We start from the raw sequence: 21,766 nt of genomic DNA, 5'->3' as shown, positions 1-21,766 counted from the left end.
CTCTGCCCCAGGACTCACCACTGTCCATGGCCGCTCCATGACTTACTGAGTGAGTGGCCAGATGCACTTCACATCTGGCCCCCAAGCTCTCAACCGGCTGAGGCCCAGTACATGTGAACAGTCACGGACCGTCACGGAAAACGAAAATGAACGTGCTATTTTCTAATTTTATTTTAATTAAGATTAATGTTTAAGTTACATAAGTTGAATGTGTTTTACAATCATAGAGTCATACAGCACGGAAACAGGCCCTTCGGCCCAACTGGTCCATGCCGACAAAGATGCCTATCCCAGCTGGTCCCATTTGCCAGTGTTTGACCCATTTCCCTCTAAATCTTTCATATCCATGTACCTGTCCAAAGTCATTTTAAATGTTGTTAATGCACCTGCCTCAACCACTTCCTCCGATAGCTCGTTCCATATACTGACCATTCTCTGGGTGAAAATGTTCCCCATCAGGTTCCTATTAAATCTCTGCCCTCTAGGTCTTGACTCCCCAACCCTGGGAAAAAGACTTACCCTACCCTAATGAGACATTCACCCTATTCCTGCCCCTCATGACTTTATATACCTCCATAAGGTCACCCCTCAGTCTCCTACACTCCAATGAATAAAGTCGCAACCTGCTCAACCTCTCTCCATAACTCAGTCCCTCGAGTCCCAGCAACATCCTCGTAAATCTCCTCTGCACTCTCTCCAGCTTAATGGCATCTTTCCTATAGCAGGGTGTCCAAAACCGAACACGATATTCCAAGTGCGGTCTCACCAATGTCTTGTACAACTGCATCATAACATCCCAGCTTCTGTACTCAATGCCCTGACTGATTAAGGCCAGCGTGCCAAAAGCCTTCTTCACCACCCCAGCCACCTGTTTAAATAACTTCTTTAAAATTTAATTCTAAAATTACTTCTCTTAAAATTTTTAAGAAGCATTTAAGTGTGTTTCAGGATGTCTCCACTCACCTGGGAAATTTAGAGACAGCGGGAAAGATTTGATAATACAAACCCATCGAGGTCTGGGGCATGGCCTCAGCTTGTGCATCCTGAGATCTACTGCCTGCCGACCCCTCTGCCTCACAGGGTGATCTGTGTGGCTGCCAAAGGGGAGGGCAAGTGGGTCAAGCTGGATTGCTCATACAAAGAGCCAGCCACAACGTAGCAGGCCGAATGGCCTCCTTCTGCCCTGTAACCTTTGTGATGGCATGTCTGCTGCAGGAAAGGCAGAAAAGTGTGATGGATAATGTTTCAAAAGAAGAGCTGGGGAGAGATCCCCAGTGTCCTGACCAACGTTCACCCCACAAGGTTGCACAGTCATACACACACACACACACACACACACACACAGAGTGGGATCTTGCTGTGCAAATACTGGCTGGCTACAATCATGCAGAAATACTTGAATGGCTGTAATGCACTTTGGAATGCTGTGAGAGGTTCTTTGAAATGCAAATACCCTGCGGCTGGGGGTCTTTTAGTTGGGGACCCAGTATGGGAAACCACGGATGTAGTCCCAGTGTGGACCAGAATATGGTTTCCTCTTCACATCCAGCTACAAAATGGCCTGAAGTGTTGCCTTTGTTGCGCTCTTCACAGACCAACACTTTCAGTCTTGACCATCAGGGGCACATCTCTTCGCACCATCGACAGCATCTACAGGAGGTGCTGCCTCAAGAAGGCAGCATCTGTCATTAAGGATCCCCACCATCCAGATCGTTCCCTCTTCTCACTGCTTCCGTTAGGTAGGAGGTACAGGAGCCTGAAGTCCCACACCACCAGGTTCAGGAACAGCTACTTTCCTACAACTGTCAGGTTCTTGAACTGACCTGCACAACCCTAACCCTACCTCAGCAATGGAGCACCACAGACCACCTCTTGCACTACTGTGGAATTGTCTCTGGTTGTGCTTTTGCACTAATGTCTTCTTTTGCACATTTCCTACACCATCTTGTTTAATTTATGTTCTGTGTGTTGTCTGAATCTACATGTTGCTGCAAGCAAGTTTTTCACTGTACTTGTGCACATGACAATAAACTCACCTTGACTTGAAGTAATTTGCTTCCACTCAACAGTGGAAGCAAATTTCTATTGCACAAGGCTATCTTTCTCACTACCCAGAAATGTAGAGAAGAAAGGGTTAAACCCAAGAGCAATCCCAAGGGTCGAAGCAGCCTAACATAACATGGCTGAGCTTGGAGCTTCCAACCAGTGCTTCTAATTAAGGGGTTACAATGGTGTTACACATTCCAGTCTGCAGGCTTGTCTTAAACTCACTCACTGACATTTTACAACACACTTGAAAACTCAGTTGTACCTTACATGCGTGGTGAAAGCAGCTTTCTACATGTTGTTTTACATCACTGTGCATATGCCAGGCAACAACAAATACACAGTGTGGAACACCAAAGATAGCACATCCCATGAGGAAAGATCAAAGGAACAAATTCTAAAACTCCCTTTCACACATGGAAAAACTGTGACATTCCCAAATGTGCTCTCTGCTTCTGCAAGGGGATTTAAACAAATTTTTTTCTGCAAAATTATACTTCAACTTTGCTGGTGGAGATTGTTGCAAACATGGTATTAGATTTAATGGACAACTTTGATGTGTGGGAGCTATCTCATGACATTCGGGAGGCTGGTTTGGGCTTTGTTTATCGACTCAGAGGCCTCAAATGAACTGCCCACTACCTCAGAGAGTTAGAAGTCTGTACTCCGCTGCATGTGCTATATATACACAGGGTGAATTCCCCTCCTGAAATCTGGATCCAATAAAATCAAAAGCTACTGATTTCCATGAAGAAATATGCCCTCGATAACCTGGTGATCTTCGTAGCGATATCACCCTCTCTTCCAACATCCACAGTCGTCAGGTCGTTCAAATGGATCTATCGCACCCAGCTAGGATGTCAGCAAACCACAATAAACTGCCAATGACATTAAAGAATTCTGATAGATGGCAAAGTAAGAAGGAAAAAAACTACAATTTTCAGCTGGTAGTTTAAATATTTAAAAGATAAAATTTGTAGATGCCACAGCCAAGAAAGCACACCAGCGCCTCTACTTCCTCAGAAGGCAAAGGAAAGTCTGTTGATCCTCATCAATTTTTACAGATACACCATGGAATACATCCTATCCAGATGCATCACAGCTGGGTACAGCAAATGTTCTGCCCGAGACCACAAAAAACTTCAGAGAGTTGTGGACACATGACAAAAAACAGCCTCCCCTCCATGGACTACCAGGGATGCCAAGAGGCAATACCAACTCAAAGTAGAGTCCCTGACCAGCCGTCAGTTATGGCAGGGCTTACGTGCCATAACAGGCTACAAGACGAAGTCAGGTTGCATAGTTAACAACAGCGCATCCCTTCCTGATGAACTTAATGCATTCTATGCACGTTTTGAACAGAAGGGAAGTGGATTGTCACCATCCACCCTGACAGCCTCCAATGCAGCTGAACAGTGGAGGACGGAAGATCAGTCTTCCGGAGACTGAACACGAGGGAAGCACCTGGCCCAGGTGGTGTCCTTGGCCGTGTGCTCAGATCTTGTGTTGATCAGCTGGCAGGACTATTTTCGGACATATTCAACCTCTCCCTGCTTCAATCTCAGGTTCCCTCCTGTTTTAAGAAGACCACTATCATCCCGGTTCCGAAGAAAAGCAAGGTAACATGCCTCAATGACTACCGACCAGTGGCTCTGACATCCACCATCATGAAGTGCTTTGAGAGGTTGGTCATGGCACGCATCAACTCCAGCCTACCAGACAACCTGGACCCACTGCAATTCGCCTATCGCCGAAACAGGTCAACAGCGGATGCCATCTCCCTGGCTCTACACTCAGCTCTGGAGCATCTGGACAGTAAAGACACATACGTTAGACTTTTGTTTATTGACTACAGCTCTGCCTTCAATACAATAATCCCAAGCAAGGTTGTCACCAAGCTCCGAGACCTAGGACACAACAGCTTCCACCGTAACTGGATCCTTGACTTTCTAACAAATAGACTGCAATCAGTGAGGATAGGCAGCAATACCTCCGGCACGATTATTCTCAACACTGGTGCCCCACAAGGCTGTGTCCTCAGCCCTCTACTCAACTCCCTATACACTCATGACCGTGTGGCCAGATTCTGCTCTAACTCCATCTACAAGTTTGCAGATGATACCACCGTTGTAGGCCGTATCTCAAACAGCGATGAGGCGGAGTACAGGAAGGAGATAGAGAGCTTAGTGGAATGGTGTCCTGACAACAATCTTTCCCTCAATGTCAACAAAACAAACAGCTGGTCATTGACTTCAGGAAAGGGGGCGGTGTACATGTACCTGTCTACATCAATGGTGCTGAGGTCGAGAGGGTTGAGAGCTTCAAGTTCCTGAGAGTGAACATCACCAACAGCCTGTCCTGGTCAAATCACGTAGATGCCACGGCCAAGAAAGCTCACCAGTGCCTCTACTTCCTCAGGAGGCTAAAGAAATTTAGTTTGTCCCCTTTGACTCTCACCAAATTTTACCAATGCACCGTAGAAAGCATCCTATCTGGATGTATCACGGCTTGGTACGGCAACTGCTCTGCCCAGGACCGCAAGAAACTGCAGAGAGTTGTGGACACAGCCCAGCGCATCATGGACACCAGCCTCCCCTCCTTGGACTCTGTCTATACCTCTCGTTGTCTTGGTGAAGCAGCCAGCATAATCAAAGACCCCACCCACCTGGGACATTCTCTCTTCTCTCCTCTTCCATCAGGTAGAAGAAACAGGAGCCTGAGGGCACGTACCACCAGGCTTAAGGACAGCTTCTACCCCACTGTGATAAGACTATTGAAAGGTTCCCTTATACGATGAGATGGACTATGACTTCACGATCTACCTTGTTGTGACCTTGCACCTTATTGCACTGCACTTTCTCTGTAGCTGTGACACTTTACTCTGTACTGTTACTGTTTTTACCTGTACTACATCAATGCACTCTGTACTAACTCAATGTAACTGCACTGTGTAATGAATTGACCTGTACAATTGGTATGCAAGACCAGTTTTTCACTGTACCTTGGTACAAGTGACAATAATAAACCAATACCAATACTCTGTCTACACTTCTCGCTGCCTCAGTAAAGCAGCCAACATAATCAAAGACCCCACCCACCCCGTACATTCTCTCTTCTCCCCACTCCCATCAGGCAAAAGATACAAAAGCCTGAAAGTGCATACCACCAGGCTCAAGGACAGCTTCTACCCTGCTATCATAAGACTATTGGATGGACCTCTTTTACGATAAGATGGAGTCTTGACTTCACAATCTACCTTGTTATGATCTTGCACCTTATTGTCTGCCTGCACTGCACTTTCTCTGTAACTGTGACACTTTATTCTGCATTCTGTTATTGTCTTCCCTTGTACTACCTCGATGCACTGATGTGTGAAATGACCTGTATGGATGGCATGCAAAACAAAATGTCCCTCAGTATATGTGACAATAGTGAACCGATGACCATTTATAGTGACTGAAATATCATCTATAAAACCCACACTCCCATGCACCCACTGCCCTTGTACTTCTTGGCAGGTATCAGGTTTGGGAGCTGCTGCTGAAGTAGCCCAAGTCCCTGACTGCAGATGATACTCACACCAGCCACCAGTGGCAAAGGGAATGAATGTTTAAGGAAGTGGACAGGGTGCAATCAAGCCAACTGCATTGTCCCGTTACGGTGTCAAGCACCTCGAGAGTTGAAGCTGCACTCATCCACACAAACAGAAAGCATTCCGTCACACTCCTGACCTGTAGATAGTGGAAAGGCTTTAGGGTGTCAGGAGGTGAGTCACTTGCTGCAGGATACCTGCCCTCTTGTTGCCATGTGTCTGGGTAGCCATGGTATCTCTGTGGCTGGTTCAGCTGAGTTTCTGGATGTTAATGGTGTGGGACTCAGCTTCAACTGAATGTCAATGAGACCAACTTGAGGATCCCCACATTAAGCACACATTAAATCCAAAGTCGCTGTCCATTTCACAGTGGAAATGGGGGAAGCAAATAACTTCACCACCATTAATGTTGCAAAATCAGCTTGTTGGTACCTCAGGCTCGAAGCAGCAGTTAGAATGGGGACACGGCTAGAGCGTCAAGGCATATTTTGCATGTTGTACATTAATGCACACGATACAAACTATTTCTCAGTTGCAACCTTTTGAAGTGCAGAGACAAGATGACACCACTGTCTCACCAAATGAGATGCAGCTCACTCAATGCATCTTATGCATTACACGTTAGCTTTGATTTCTTCTCCCCCACCACCACCCCCCACCCCAGTCCTTTAGGTTTGATCTTGTTTTGTGTAAAGTAATAGTCCTTTAGACCTCAGTGCAAAGCTTCAGGGGATTCAAAAATGACATCAACAATATCGCATGCGTTCACACACCGATCATCTGGTGCTTGTGTAAGACGACACTTTGTTCCAAAGTCTCCTCTCAGGGATGACTTTTAGCCCATGACCCTCAGCCGGAGTCTCAAGTGACAACTGCAGCTTTGATTAGTACCTTGAGATGCTGAGCCTCTTTTCCCCCTTCTGCACACTTACTTTTCTCTGCCCACCAAGTCTGCAGACAAAGAGTAGTGACCAGAAACACATTCAGTTACATGCAGTAGTCTAATACCCTAACACAGATTGTAAACAGATCTCCCAAGCTATCATTACCAACTTACATTGATACAGTGTGCGATACATACAAGGAGTTATCTCAGTGTGCCTTACAGGTCAGTAAGCACTCTGTGTCTGGGTGATTGGGTTTAAAAACCTGGGTGAGGTGTAGAGAGGGAAGAGTAAATGGGTCATTTTCAGGCTGACAGAATGTAACTAGGGGATAAGATATTTATTTATTAGTCACACGTACATCGAAACACACAATGAAATGCGCCTTTTTGTGTTACTGAGAACGTGCTGGGGGGCAGCCCGCAAGTGTCGCCACGCTTCCGGCACCGACACAAGATGCCCACAACTTCCTAACCTGTACGTCTTTGGAACGTGGGAGGAAACCGGAGCACCCGGAGGAAACCCACGCAGACACGGGGAGAACGTACAAACTCCTTACAGACAGCGGCCGGAATTGAACCCGCGTCGCTGGCGCTGTAATAGCGTTACACTAACCGCTGCACTACTGTGCAACCCTTTGCCTCAAGGATCAGTGCTGGGGCCTCTGCTACTTACAATATATATTAGTGACCTGGAACATAAGACAGCACAGGAACAGGCCTTTCAGCCCACAATGTTGTACTGAACTAATTAAATGCCTAACTAAACTAATCCCTAATCTATATAATCTCCACATTTTTCCACTCCCTGCACATTCATGTTCCTATCTGAGAGCCTTTTAAATGCCTTCATTGTATTTGTCTCCACCATCACCCCTGGCAGCACATTCCAGGCACCCACCGCTCTCTGTGCAAGAAACCTGTCCCGCACATCTCCCTTGACTTTTAACCCCTCACCTTAAATACATGCCCTCTAGTTTTGACATTTTGACCTGGGAAAAAAGATACTGGCTGTCTATCTACGCCTCTGACAATCTTATAAACCTCTATCAGGTCTCCCCTCAGCCTCTGCCGCTCCAGGGAAAACAACTCAAGTTTGTCCAACCTCTCCTATAATCCAGGCAGTATCCTGGTAAACCTCTACCTACCGAACGACATCAAGAGTAACCTGCATGCTGGACAACAATATAAAGCGAAGCAAATTGGGATGATGATGAAAAGAGGTGACACAGCGTGTTACATGCATGAGCTAAAAAGTAATGGATGGCGTATAATGTGGGAAAATGTGTGTTCCCCTGACCGCAGTAGGAAGCAAAACTGGACTATTTTAAATGGAGAGAAACTGCGTCAAATGTTGGTGTTCAGAGGCACCTGTTCTTGTGTACAAAACGCAGCAAGTTAACAGCAACAAACAATCTGCTGGAGGAACTCAACGGGTCGAGCAGCATCTGTGAGGGGAAAGGAATTGTCTATGTTTTGGGTTGAAACCCTGCATCAGGACATAGCAAAATGTCGACAATTCCTCCCCCCACCCCCCCCCACACAGATGCTGCTCGACCCGCTGAGTTCCTCCAGCAGATTGTTTGTTGCTCCAGATTCCGGTATCTGCCGTAAGCTAACAGGCAGGTGGAGGAATCCAGTGGGAAGATAAATGGAATGTGAGCCATTTCGGAAAAGGGGACCTGGAGGAAGAAAGTCGGCTAAAGCTTGGTGAGACCACACCTTGGGAACTGTGCTGCTTTAACCACTGTGTTCGGGAAGCATAAGCATAGGTCATAGATGCACAAGGCAGCGATCCACTGGATTTATCCCTGTGATAAGAGCTGTGGATGCTCAGTCATTGGGTATATTCAGGAGAAAGATGGATAGCTTTATGGATTCTGAGAGAATTGAGGGAAACAGGGATTAAGGTGGAATGCTGAGACTAAGTATGAGCACTGGGCCAAGGGACCGTCGGGTGAACTCTTGCTTCTATTTCTTCCTTGCTTGTGAGGTGAGTGCCGGAAGTGCAACACTGAGCAACCAAAGTCACGGGTGTACGAGGGGATGTCGGCTCTAGGAGTTGCATCGCTTCAGACTGGAAAATATAAGAATCAAAGAATCAATTTGATGAACATCCTGGGGGTTGATACCAGGCCATGGGTTGTCTCTGCACAGCCTCTGGTAGAAGAGAGAGCTGGAGGGCTTCAATAACCACACATTGATTAAAGGGTAAATTGTAGTTCTGACTGCTTAAGGTGAGAGGAATGGGAGGGTAGAGGTGTTTCTGTGTGGAGTGCAGCAGGCTAGAGTTGAATAGCTGTGGAAATGACACTCGCACAACTAACAATGACAGAGGCTGTACAGTGTCAGCGTTTGGATGAAACAGTCAAAATGGGGGCTCCTCCCCCAAGGGCATTTTAAGGCCGTTTGCTCAACAATAAAACTCTGTTACGTGCAGCGTGAAGTAATCATTCAGCAGTCACAGACTTTAAGTAATAGGTTTCCGTTCCCTCGTCAGCGCTGGGTCTAAATCCTCGAACTCCCTCCCCAACAACACTAATGGAAGCACCTTCATCAGAAGGACCGCAGCGGTTCAAGGAGGCATCTCACTGCTACCTCCTCTGGGGGAAATTAGGAATGGGCAATTAATGCCCAGATTCCATGACTGCGTAAAATACCCCGCTTGTGCGTCCGTGTTTCATACCGGTGGGTGAATGGGTAGGCAAGGAAGAAAGGCTACAGGAATGAAACCAAGGGGAGGAAGAAAAGGTGAGGAGTTGTAGAACTAAGTGGAGCTCTTCATGGGAAAGCTTGCAGAAGTATGATGGGCTGAATGGCCTCTTTCTGTGCCATGTCATTATCTGGGTATGTGCCATCCCATTTGACACTCAGTTAGGAAGCAATTGTCTACCAGGGCTTGAAAGTTGCACTGTGCAGTTGGAGTTATTTATCATTGATAGCCTCCTTGACTAAGCTCAATGTACCTGTAAAACACTTCATTGTCCAGCATTAAATAAAGAATGTAAGGCAAATACCTTTGCAGAAAAGATTTACCAGGATGTCCGGACTTGGGGGCCTGAGTTACAAGGAGAGGTTGCACAGACTGGAACTTTATTCCCTGGAACGTAGGAGATTGAGAGTGAGCTGATGGAAGTTTGTAAGATCATGAGGGGCATAGACAGGGTGAAAGCACACAGTCTTTTTCCCAGGGAGGGGGTGCTAAAAACAGGAGGGCATAGAGTTAAGATCAGAGGCGAGAAATTTAAAAGGGACATCAGGGGCAGCTTCTTCACACCAAGGGTGGTGCGTATTTGGAATGAGCTGCCAGAAATAGTGGTTGAGGCGGGCACATTAGCAACGTTTAAAAGCCATCTAGATAAGTACATGGATAGGAGAGGTTTAGAGGGCTCGGGGCCAAATGTGGGCAGGTGGGACCAGCTCGCTGGGCAACACAGTCGGCATTGGCGAGTTGGGCCGAAGGGCCTGTTTCCGTGCTGTATGACTCTATGACTAAATATGTCGCATTATAAGAAAACAATGATTTTTTAACTTCAAAAATGGAAAAGATAAATGTATCTGTAAGTGGTGAATTAAACAGTTAATCAGCGCAAATAGCTGACTGATAAAGTGTCAACCAACTAAACATGGCCACATATCTGTAACGGCCTGGTGTTGAATTACGCAGTGACAAAGTAACACCACTAGGGGGAAAGTAGCACCACCAGTGAGAAGGCTCAGCTCCTTCCCACCAGGTTGTGGAATTAGTTCACCGTATGTGCACTGAATAACACACTGACACAGCTTGCCCTTTGCAAAGGCTCAAACTCCCAACCTAGCTCTGCTGCTCTTGGGGTCAGCCCACTTGTGGCCCAGCTGCCCAAAAGCTTTCTGTGGCTCTTGTCTCTTGAGTCCTGGATTTGAGCGCCAACACTGGAGATTCAGGACTTGCCCAGTTCACGCATCATTCACCTGCTCCCTTATACAAGACAAGTAAGCCTTGGTTTAAAAAATCTCAAAGCAGAACATTACAGATTCTGCAAACCTGATAAAACAGAATATGTTGGTAAAGCTGATGAAAGGTTAATGGACCTCAAAGGTTACCTTTAATTTTTTTTATTGCTAATATAGGTAATTTATTATTATTGTCACATGTAATGAGATGTAAGACTTTGTTTTGCATGCCAATAATATTATCACATCAGTGCATTGAGGTAGTACAAGGAAAACAATAACAGAATGCAGAATATAGTGTTACAGTTACAGAGAAAGTGCAGTGCAGGCAGACAATAAGGTGCAAGGCCACGAGGTGGTAGATTGCGAGGTCAAGAGTCCATCTAATCGTACTAGGGAACCATTCAACAGTCTTATAACAGTGGGACAGAAGCCGTCCTTGAGTCTGGTGGTACGTGCTTTCAGGCTTTTGTATCTTCTGCCTGAGGGGGGAGAAGAGAGAATGCCCAGGGTGGGTGGGGTCTTTGATTATGCTGGCTGCTTCACCAAGACAATGAGAGATAAAGACAGAGTCCAAGGAGGGGAAGCTGGTGTCCGTGATGCGCTGAGCTGTGTCCACAACTCTCTGCAGTTTCCTGTGGTCTCGGGCAGAGCAGTTGCCATACCAAGCTGTGATGCATCCAGATAGGATGCTTTCTAATTCGTGATTGGTTTATTATTGTCACATGTATCAAGATACAGTGAAAAGCTGTTTGTTTGCATGCCATCCAGACACATCATTCCATACATTTATACATCGAGGTACTACAAAAGGAAGGATGCAGAATATAGTGTTGCAGATACAGAGAAAGTGCAGCGCAGGTAGACAATAAGGTGCAAGGCCACGAGGTGGTAGATTGTGAGGTCAAGAGTCCATCTAATCATACTAGGGAACAATTCAATAGTCTTATAACAGTGGGACAGAAGCTGTCCTTGAGTCTGGCGGTACATGCTTTCAGGGCCATGACGAGGTAGGTTGAGAGATCAAGAGTTCATCTCTCTCCATATGTGCTGCCTGACATGGTGAGTATTTCCATTTTCTTCTGATTTCATATTTTTTCATGACATAGAAGCAGGCCATTTGGCCCATCAAGGCTATAGCAGCTCTCAGGGTGATCCCATTCATCCCACAGCACCGTTTATTTCCCAAGTAGACTATTCTTACCAACACACTTCCAACTTGCTCAAAGACCAGAGCTCCTCTCAGTCAGACCCGAAGCTTGCATCTCAGGGATGAAGATCACTCACTCTAATGGCCGTGATGGCACCCAGTGCTTCATCACAGTCAACAATGGCTGCATCAACAAGGTCAGATGATTTGGTTTCCATCTTCTACCAGAAATACCAAGAACTTGGAGGAACAAGGGGCACAGCTGCTGATAAAAATCAAACCTGTTGGCCAATGTGTGCCCAGACTCCTCCATGAAGACTGAAGGTTGCTTTTAAGAGCTGGAGCCTCTAAAACCAGCAACATGCCACAATGTCCACTCCTTCAGGTGGATTCTTGACCTGACAATCTACCTTGTCATGGCCTTGCACCTTAATGTCTACCTGCACTGCACTTTCTCTGTAACTGTATCACTTTATTCTACATTCTGTTATTGTTTTCCCTTTGACTTCTCAACGCATTGATATGATGAAATGATCTGTATGGATGGCATGCAAAACAAAGTTTTTCACCGTACCTCAGTGTACATGAGAATAATAAACTAATCTACCAATTTTTTGATAATTTACCCTAATTACCGTTCACGGGTTCTAACTATACATAAATCAGCCGTTGTGTCTGATTGTGACCATGGACCTGTTTCTGATCGTGGGGTTCTTTTGCACAAATGTCTTGTTTTGTACAGTGTATTTTTTCACTGTCCGGTACAATTTATGTTGTCTGAGCTTACGTGCCTGTGATGCTGCTGCAATACTTCACTGTACTTGTGCATGCGACAATAAACTCGACTTGACGACACCATAGTTTACTGGAGGAAAAGTCACCAGAAATTTGTTATCCAGAAAGGAACTATCTGTTGAAAAACATTTTGTTCAGTTTGAGTATCACCAATGGCCAATTTATACATCTTTACTTTGATAACTTTACAGGGAATGTTACTGCTATAAATGTGGTGATTGGAATGCAAAAAATATTTCTGACAATAAAGTTCTACATATTGGAAACACACAAGACGTTTAGTGAGTTACATAAATGCAGTTTTATTGCACAGAGTTTAGAGGCAAAATACTCCCCATGTGAGGACACCTTAGTGTGGAATTTCAGAAGACATGTATGCAGGCAATGAGCAGTTGGCAATGATTCACCACAGGCCAACGAGCTGTGCTCCGGTGCAGGACTCACAATGGATCTCAGTGGGGAGCACAACCACTTCGAATGACTGCACACTACTTGTGAAGCCAGCTGAGATCTGAGGAGGAACGAGGCCTATTCTCTGGATTTCAATGGAAGGGAACAGCTGCGAAAGACTCAGGCACAGGTTTTGTAATTTAATGAGACTTTAATCTGAGTTATGAGTTCAAAAATATTGTACTAAATCTGTCCAAGAATATTTTAAAAATCTCTAATGGATTGTTAATTCATATTTTTGAAAGTGTTCTAGATTTTTTAAGTTTTTGTCAAGTTTTAAAGGATTTTTTTCACTTAAATCATGGTTATAGAGTCATACAGCATGGAAACAGGCCCTTTGGCCCAACTCGTCCATGTGTTGCCCAGCGAGCTAGTCCCATCTGTCCACGTTTGGCCCATAGCCCTCTAAACCTCTCCTATCCATGTACTTATCTAGATGGCTTTTAAATGTTGATAACGTGCCCTCCTCAAACACTATTTCTGGCAGCTCATTCCAAATATGCACCACCCTTTGCGTGAAGAAGCTGCCCCTGATGTCCCTTTTAAATCTCTCCCTTTGATCTTAAATCTATGCCCTCTTGTTTTTAGCACCTTGTCCCCGGGAAAAAGACTGTGTGCTTTCACCCTGTCTATGTCCCTCGTGATCTTATATACCTCTGTCAGTCACCCTTCAATCCCCTACGTTCGAGGGAATAAAGTCCTCATCTACATAACCTCTCCTTGTAACTCAGGCCCCCAAGTCCAGGCAACATCCTGATAAATTGTTTCTGCACTCTTGCTAGTTTTATAACATCTTTCCTCTAACAGGACGACCAAAACTGTACATATCTTTTTTCTTTGTTTCCTTTTGAAAAAACTTTTGACTGTCTTGGAAATATTTCAAAATCGTCAGATGATTTTCAAAGACTTAAAGTCTGATTAATTGAAAGGCAAATCTTTCTCTCAATTGTGGGCAGAGTTCTTTCTGACGAGCCCTCATGACGCCCCTTTTATGTGATCAGCTGGTTGTGCTACGTACAGTCGCACTGCTGGCTTTTAAATTCCAGGCACGTATCTTGTTACCGTACAATGAAAAATGAGGTTAAGTGTGCCTTCAGCAAGATGCCCACTTTTGATCTAAGACGTCAATGAAACGTGCAACAGACCAGTGCAAAGAACAGCACAAACATGGAGCTGCTCTCACTCCCCAGAGGCATTTCACAGTTCGAACTGCGGCAGAGATTCGGTGATTTTTCACATGTCACAGACCATCATTGGATCTGAGCTCTGGATTTCACTGTCCAGTGATACTGTGATAAAACTTTCACCAGAAGGACTGTTGCAGTTCAAGGAAGCAGCTCATCATCACCTTCTGGAACAACACCTCATATTCCGCCTTGGGAGTCTCCAACCTGATGGCCTCAACATCGATTTCTCTAACTTCCGGTAACCCCCCCCTTCTTTTTCTTATTCCCCCCCTCACTCTTTTGTCTTCTCTTATTCCTGTGGCTCCCTTCCCCTGCCTTGATGACCTGCCCATCTCCTCCCCTCCCCCGTCCTTTATTCCATGGTCCACTGCCCTCTCCGACCGGATTCCTTCTTCTTCAGCCTTTTGCCTCTTCTACCTACCACCTCTCAGATTCTTACATCTTCCACCCTCCTCCCCCACCCACTACCTTCCCCCTCTCACCTGGACTCACCTCTCCCCTGCCTGCGTGTGCTCCTCCCCCTTTCCCCCACCTTCTTATTCTGGCTTCTGCCCTCTTCCTTTCCAGTCCTGATGAAGGGTCTCGGCCCGAAACGTTTACTGTTTATTTCCCTCCATGGATGCTGCCTGACCTGCTGAGTTCCTCCAGCACTTTTTGTGCACTGATGTACAATCAACACTGGACCTGCTAGCAAAACGGACATCCCATAAATGAATCAAACCCTATTAATTACAGCACCCTCTCTGTATATTTATTACACCTACACACAAAGAAAAGCGAACTACAGTGGACACTGGGACTCTCACGTGAAAGTGTTCAACAGATCAGCCAGTAACAATGGATGAAGAAACAGAGTCAAGCTGATGTCAGTCCAACGGAACAGAAAGGTCGTTCGCTGGTTCTTTCTCCACAAACGCTGCCTGATCTGCTTTGTCTACCGTCTTCTTCCCATCCACCACTATCGTATTTACTGTATCTGTAACTTCACTACAGGGATACAAGTGACCTGACTTATGAGAATCCAACTACACAAACCCTCCCATACATTTTTAAAGCATTTTTCAAATACTACTAACAATAAAATGTTTCACGGTATCCATTAATGACCTGATACAATATATATTCTATTAGTTTAATTATAAGATGCTAGGGTGATTACTCAATGAAACGAAAGACTTATAGCAAGTGTACGTAGAGCGATACGATACAGATTGCAAATGTTTCTGATTTACAAAGAAATCCCCTGAAGGACAGTTCTCAGGAACAGATCCCTGGGACTGCCTGTACAGCCCCACCCATACCAATCTGTCTCTATATTTATCTGTCTCGTTACTGACTCAAATTTTAATTGCATTCCTATCTCCTGCTGCACTTCTGTATCACTATCTACATTACACATGGTGGATCTATATCTGTATTTATAAACTAGGAACAACAACTAGGAGCAGAAGCAGGCACATGACCCCTGGAGCTGGTTCTGCCATTCAATATGATCGGTGCTGATTGGATCATGGTCTGGTCCAGTTACCTGTCTGTTCCCCACAACCCTTGATTTCCTACAGACCAAATATTTGTCAATATCAGCATTGAATCTATTCAGTGGTGTACTCTACCCTCATCAGTCCCTGGAGTAGAGAACTCCAGAGATTCACAACCCTGAAAGAAGAAACTCCTACTCATTTCCGCTTTAAGTGGGCGACCTCTTATTCTAAAACAACGTCTTTTGGTTTTACATTCTCCACACAGGGAAAAATCCTTTCAGCGTCCACCCTATCCCTCAAAATCTTACAAGTTTCAATGAGATCACCTCTCATTCTTCTAAATTCCAGGGAGGATAGGCCCATCCTGCTAAATCTTTCTCCTGAAGACCGCATGTGTCTTTGTTGAACTGCCCCCATAGCAAGTAATTGGGAATTGGCTTAATATTGTCACATGTACCGAGATACAGTGTTTTGCATGTCATCCAGACAGATCATTCCATATGTGAGTACAGTGAGGTAGTACAAAAGAAAAAAAAACAGAATGCAGAATATAGTGTTACAGTTACAGAGAAAGTGCAGTGCAGTCAGACAAATAGAGTGTAAGGGCCATAGTGCGGTAGATTGAGAGATCAAGAGTTCATCTTTATCATATAAGAGGTCCGTTCAAGATTCTTATAACAGCGTAATAGAAGGTGTCCTTGAGCCTGGTGGTACGTGTTCTCAAGCTTTTGTATCTTCTGCCTGATGGGAGGGGGCAGAAGAGAGAATGACCGGGGTCGGGGGGGGGGGGTCCTTGTTTTCCCCAAGGCAGCGAAAAGTGTAGATGGACTCAATGGAGGGGAGGCTGGTTTTCGTGATGGCCTGGGCTGTGTTCACAAATCCCTGCGAGTTCTTGCGATCTTGAGCAGAGCAGTTGCCATGCCAAACTGTGATGCATCAGGATAGGATGTTTTCTAGGATGCATCTGTAAAAATTGGTGAGGGTCATCGGAGACATGACAGATTAAATAAAGAGGTTAAATCTGTACAGGATACTCAAGGTGTGACCTCACCAATACCCTGAACAGCTGTAGCAAGGCTTCCCTGCATTTACCTGCCTTTTGCAATAAAGGGCAGTTATATATGACATTGATAAAAACATGATTGAAAGAACAAAGTATTCAGATGTGCTTGCATCTGCTCCTTCTCCCTTCCACCACCACTCTTGTACCATCGTGTGGCAGACCTAAATAAACAATGTAATACATTCCTAAATGCTTGGCCCGTTGTTAGCGGAATTACCAGGTGAGTATAGAGCCCTGGGCTTGCTGGGTGAAGGCTGATGTATGTTGAAGTGAGGTAATACACCCTTTCGCACGGCATTAACAACCTCCTGGGTATGCTAAAATGCACAATTGAAAAACTATTCAGGAAGCCGTGTTTGGGGCTGGCAAGAGCTGTTCCAGCTTTCAGCTAACAACTACTATGTGTTTTTTAAAAATAACCCCTACAAAACACCTTATAAATCTTCAACATGGCCAGTTCTCTTATACTGCATTTCTTTAACATTGGTTAATCCTCTTGGCTTTCCTTTAGATAACATTACGTTACAGTTGTTAGCGAAATCTCAATCATCTAGAAATGAGTGTGCTGAGAGATCACACACGAGCAGCAGAGCTACATTTAAACCACTTGGATTTCCCTTTCATTAAACACACAGAAATTCTCACAGTACACAAATACACAAAGTCTCTCTCACATATAACACACACCTCACATATAACACACACAAATGAATGGAAACACACACACACAGAGTTGGAGACGGAGACACACACACAATTGGTTGCACGCACACACACGGTTACACGCACATGCAATTGGTTACATACACACGCATACACACACAATTGGTTGGATGCACACACACAAGGTTGGACACACACATGGTTACACACATGCACGCAATTGGTTGCACACACACAAAACTTCCATACAGTCTCACACACATACAAAACACACACACACACACGTTTTCTCTCACACACAAACTCTCACAGAGATAGATGGACACATACGTACACAACACTGGTACAGACAGCACATACACAGATAGAAATACACACACACAGATGTGCACCACACACACATACACATTCCTAAACCAGTAACACAGACAGCATTACATAAATAAAGGGCCTAGCTTTCAAGGAAACCTGTTCTTCCCCCACCTCTATTTTGTCTATAGGTTTCATCTTTTACAGCCATTACCCAGACCACAAATCCTTTTTAAACAAAGTACACACCAGCTTCACTCCTTCCACCCACCCTCAGAACTCCCTCCCCTTTCCCCACTTGAACATTAACGCTCAGAGGTGAGAATCACATTCAGCAGTACGTGTCCTTCTGCACACAGCGTCGCCTCTGACTAACTTCAGTTTTTCTTTCCACTAAAACTTCCAACGTTGCTCCAACCAGCCTATGCTGATCAGGTACAAATTGGAGTCACTGACCTGCCTCCTTCACCGTGTGTTCATCAAATTATATCGAGGCATTCAGCAAGTTGTTTTATTAGTTTCTTGCCACTGTAACCTCAGTAAGTGACAGCACTGTTACTGTTGTATAGGCAAGCACTTGCAAAAAGTTACGTGGTGACCGGAGGCAAAATTTAAACTTAATTAGAAAAAGAAAAACTTGTGCATTTTTTAATTTACATTTTGTTGGTTGATTCCAGCACCATTAAGGATTCTAATAGTCCACATTCTAAGGTACAATCATGCATTGTAGCCACCTTTAGATATTAAACTGAGCCCTCATCTACCTTCTCAGGTGTACGTAACAAGGTTCCCAAGATAAGGTGGACCCTTGACCTCACAACCTACCTCGTTATGCACCTTATTGTCTGCCTGCACTGCACTTTCTCTGTAGCTGTAACACTTTATTCTGCATTCTGTTATTGTTTTCCCTTGTACCACCCCAATGCACTGATGAAGTGAATTGATCTGTACGATCGGTGTGCAAGACAAGTTTTTCACTGTACCTCAGTACATGTGACAATAATAAACCAATTTACCAAATCCCCTGGCACTTTTTCAGAGAGGGGTAGGGAAGAACACAAAACAAATATGGCATCCCTGCATTTCAATGCATTGGCAATCCTGCATTAAAGCCGCTATGTAAATACAAGTTCTTTCTTTACTTGACATACTGCACCAGTCCAATCCTTCTTCTGAAAAAAATCGATCTCTCCCACCTTAAAACCAACTAAATAATAATTCCATTCACAACTATTCTGGTCTTTATGTGGGTTTTGACAGCACTGATATAACAGGATCCTTATTCTATGAAGAGACGCTAATTATCCATCAAGCTGATGAATGCAAAAGGCATGGGTGAGGGAAACTCCACACACTAAAAGATGACCACAGATGTATAACGAGGAAGTCGCTCGACAGCAGTTTGGTGAATCGAAGGACGCAAGCAACAAGTAGTGACCTATGTCCCAGGACGTACAATGACTTCCTTCAACTGCAGGGGAAACTTAAAGTCACAGACTGCTAAATATGAAGAAGGTTTTGAGCCTTTCATGTGCTACTAACTGGATAGCAAGCAATTGAATTTGTTGCATAAGAATTATGCAGACTCCTGAGAGTGCAAAAGCTACATTTGTTTAAAAACTACCAATTGAGAAATTCTTCAGTTCCAGAGAGGCAGGAAATGGTGCCGGGTCCACACTGAGTTGCCAGCATTTACTCACCCGCAAGCATCATGGGGTTTGTGCTACCACACGAGTTCTCAGCTTGCCGTCTGAGTTCCACTGGCGATTTCCTGGTTCTGCTCCGAGGTTGGACTCCACGGTCCAGCAGAACTCCCCCAGCAGTTGTATTGGAAAGTCTGACTGCTGAACCTGTCCTGTAACAGTTAGCCCATTCTTTAAATACCGAGAACAACTGTCGAGGGTAAGGGTTGGACTAAGGTCATTTCTATTTCATTCAATTACTTGAGTCTGCTTTAAAGTTTTTAAAAGGAGAGATTTTTAAATTTTTAAGTGCTTTAATTGGTTAATTGATTTTTTAAATTCTTCTGAATATTTCCAATATTCTGAATTCTTGACAAATTTGACAGCTGATATAGCTGGGGGTGTGGCTTAGCCAGCTGTCAAAGACTTCTTTGTGGGTGGAGAGTCATAGAGTCATACAGGACGGAAACAGGCCCTTCGGCCCAATTTGTTCTATGCCGACCAAGATTCCTATCTAAGCAAGTCCAACTTGCCCGTGTTTGACCCATATCCCTCTAAACCTTTCCTATCCATGTGCCTCTCCAAATGCCTTTTAAATGTTGTTAACGTACCTGCCTCAACCACTTCCTCTGGCAGTTAATTCCAATACTGACCACCCTCTGGGTGAAAAAGTTGCCCCTCAGGTTCCTATTATATCTCTCCCCTCTCACCTTGAACCTGTGCCCTCTAGTTCTTGATTCCTCAGCCCTGGGAAAAAGACTGAATGCATTCACCCTATCTCTGCCCCTCATGATTTTATACACCTCGTTAAGATCACCCCTCAGTCTCCTACGCTCCAATGAATAAAATCCCAACCTGCTCAACCTCTCTCTATAACTCAGTCCCTCGAGTCCCGGCAATATCCTTGTAAATCGCCTCTGCACTCTTTCCAACTTAATGGCACCTTTCCTTTCACAGAGCGACCAAAACTGAATATTCCAAATGCGGCCTCACCAACGTCTTGTACAACTGCAACTTAACACCCCAACAATGCCCTGACTGATGAAGGCCAGCGAGCCAAAAGCCTTCTTCACCACCCTGTCTACCTGCGACGCCACTTTCAGGGAACCATGTACTTGTGCTCCTAGGTCCCTCTGTTCCACACCACTCCCCAGGCCCCCGCCACTCACTGTGAAAGTCCGACCCTCATTTGCCTTCCTGAAGTGCAACATCTGGCACTTATCTGAATTAAACTCCATTTGCCATTCCTCAGCCCACTTACCCAGCTGATCAAGATCCCTCTGTAAATCCTGATACCATCTTCACTGTCTTGTGTGGAAGTGCTCTCCCTTGTGATGGCATCGTGCCACAGAAGGCCAGATACCAGGAAGCGCCTCACCATATAAGACTAGGATTTACCAGCAAGTTAATGTGGGGAAAAGATAAGTCCGTGCTCTTTCTACAATGTCACTGGTGAGTGTGGGCTGTTCACCACTAGAACAAGGTTTGGCCCAATATATTTCACAGCTGTTATGGCCAATAGACTTAATATTTGGGGTGCATGTCTTGCATTTTCTTTCTCACCCGGAGAACTTTTCCGGGCGCTGTCTGAAGGCAGCTGCTTTCACATTTGTACAGAATATCATGTTTTAAATTACTCCCTGTGAAATAACAGAAAATGGAAAGTATGCATGCATGATTTTTTTGGAATACTGCAGAATTTGAAAATGAGAACACTTTGACACCTGGACAATTCTGCTCTCCAGTATCAGCTGACATGCCATCCGTGTGATCCCAGCCTGATCTTGGATCTCTTGTGAGCAGATTAAATGCAGAGGGGACATCGCCGGTTCCAGTCCTTGGCTCTGAGCCAGGAGCTCTGGGTTTTGAGTCCCGGTTCAGGAAGACCAACTGCCAGTATGACACTGAGAGAGTGCCACACTGCTGGAAGTGACATCTGTCATTAAGACCTTAAGCATTATACTGTGCCTGCTTTCTTGGGTGCTTCTCTACTCTAATGCAGAAAGAGGACTCAAGGGTTCCTAGTCAACATTCATCCAATGTTTCCAAAAAAATATTTTTATTAATCAAACCACATGTGGGAGCTTGCTGTCTGTCAACTGGTTGGCTTGCTGCCTCAACTGTGACTCCACTTCAGAAGCATCATAAGCTGACGTGAGAGACGTTTTAGAAAAGCATCCTTTTCTACTCAAAAATAACTTACACCAGGACAGATAAGCAGAAAGCTGTAGGTGTTGGAAATCAAATATAAAAACAGAAAATGCTGGAAGTACTCAGCAGATCAAGCAGTATATGTGAAGATAAAAAACAGTTAATGTTTCAGGTCAAAGAACTGATATTTTTATATCCTTTTATAAAAACTTTGTACAAACAGTTTTTGTACTCTACAGAGTGAAGAACTATGGAAAGTTCTTTGACTTGAAACATTAACTGTTTCCATCTCTGCAGATGTTGCCTGATTTACTTATGGTTTACAGCACTGTCGGTTTTTATTACAACGGGACATGTTACTTCAGTAAAGCAGTAATTCAC

The 21,766-nt window shown here is 44.7% G+C and overlaps 1 protein-coding gene across 1 annotated transcript in view; it reads right to left on the bottom strand.

Moving 5' to 3' along the window:
* bmpr1ba (bone morphogenetic protein receptor, type IBa) overlaps positions 1-21,766 on the bottom strand; it is a 506,418-nt gene that overhangs the window by 404,252 nt on the left and 80,400 nt on the right. The gene's annotated exons all lie outside the window — the stretch shown is intronic.

This window comes from Pristis pectinata, chromosome 2 (genome assembly GCF_009764475.1).
Source record: "Pristis pectinata isolate sPriPec2 chromosome 2, sPriPec2.1.pri, whole genome shotgun sequence".
In the NCBI taxonomy this organism is placed as follows: Eukaryota; Metazoa; Chordata; class Chondrichthyes; order Rhinopristiformes; family Pristidae; genus Pristis; species Pristis pectinata.
This window is presented reverse-complemented; position numbering and strand designations above follow the sequence as displayed.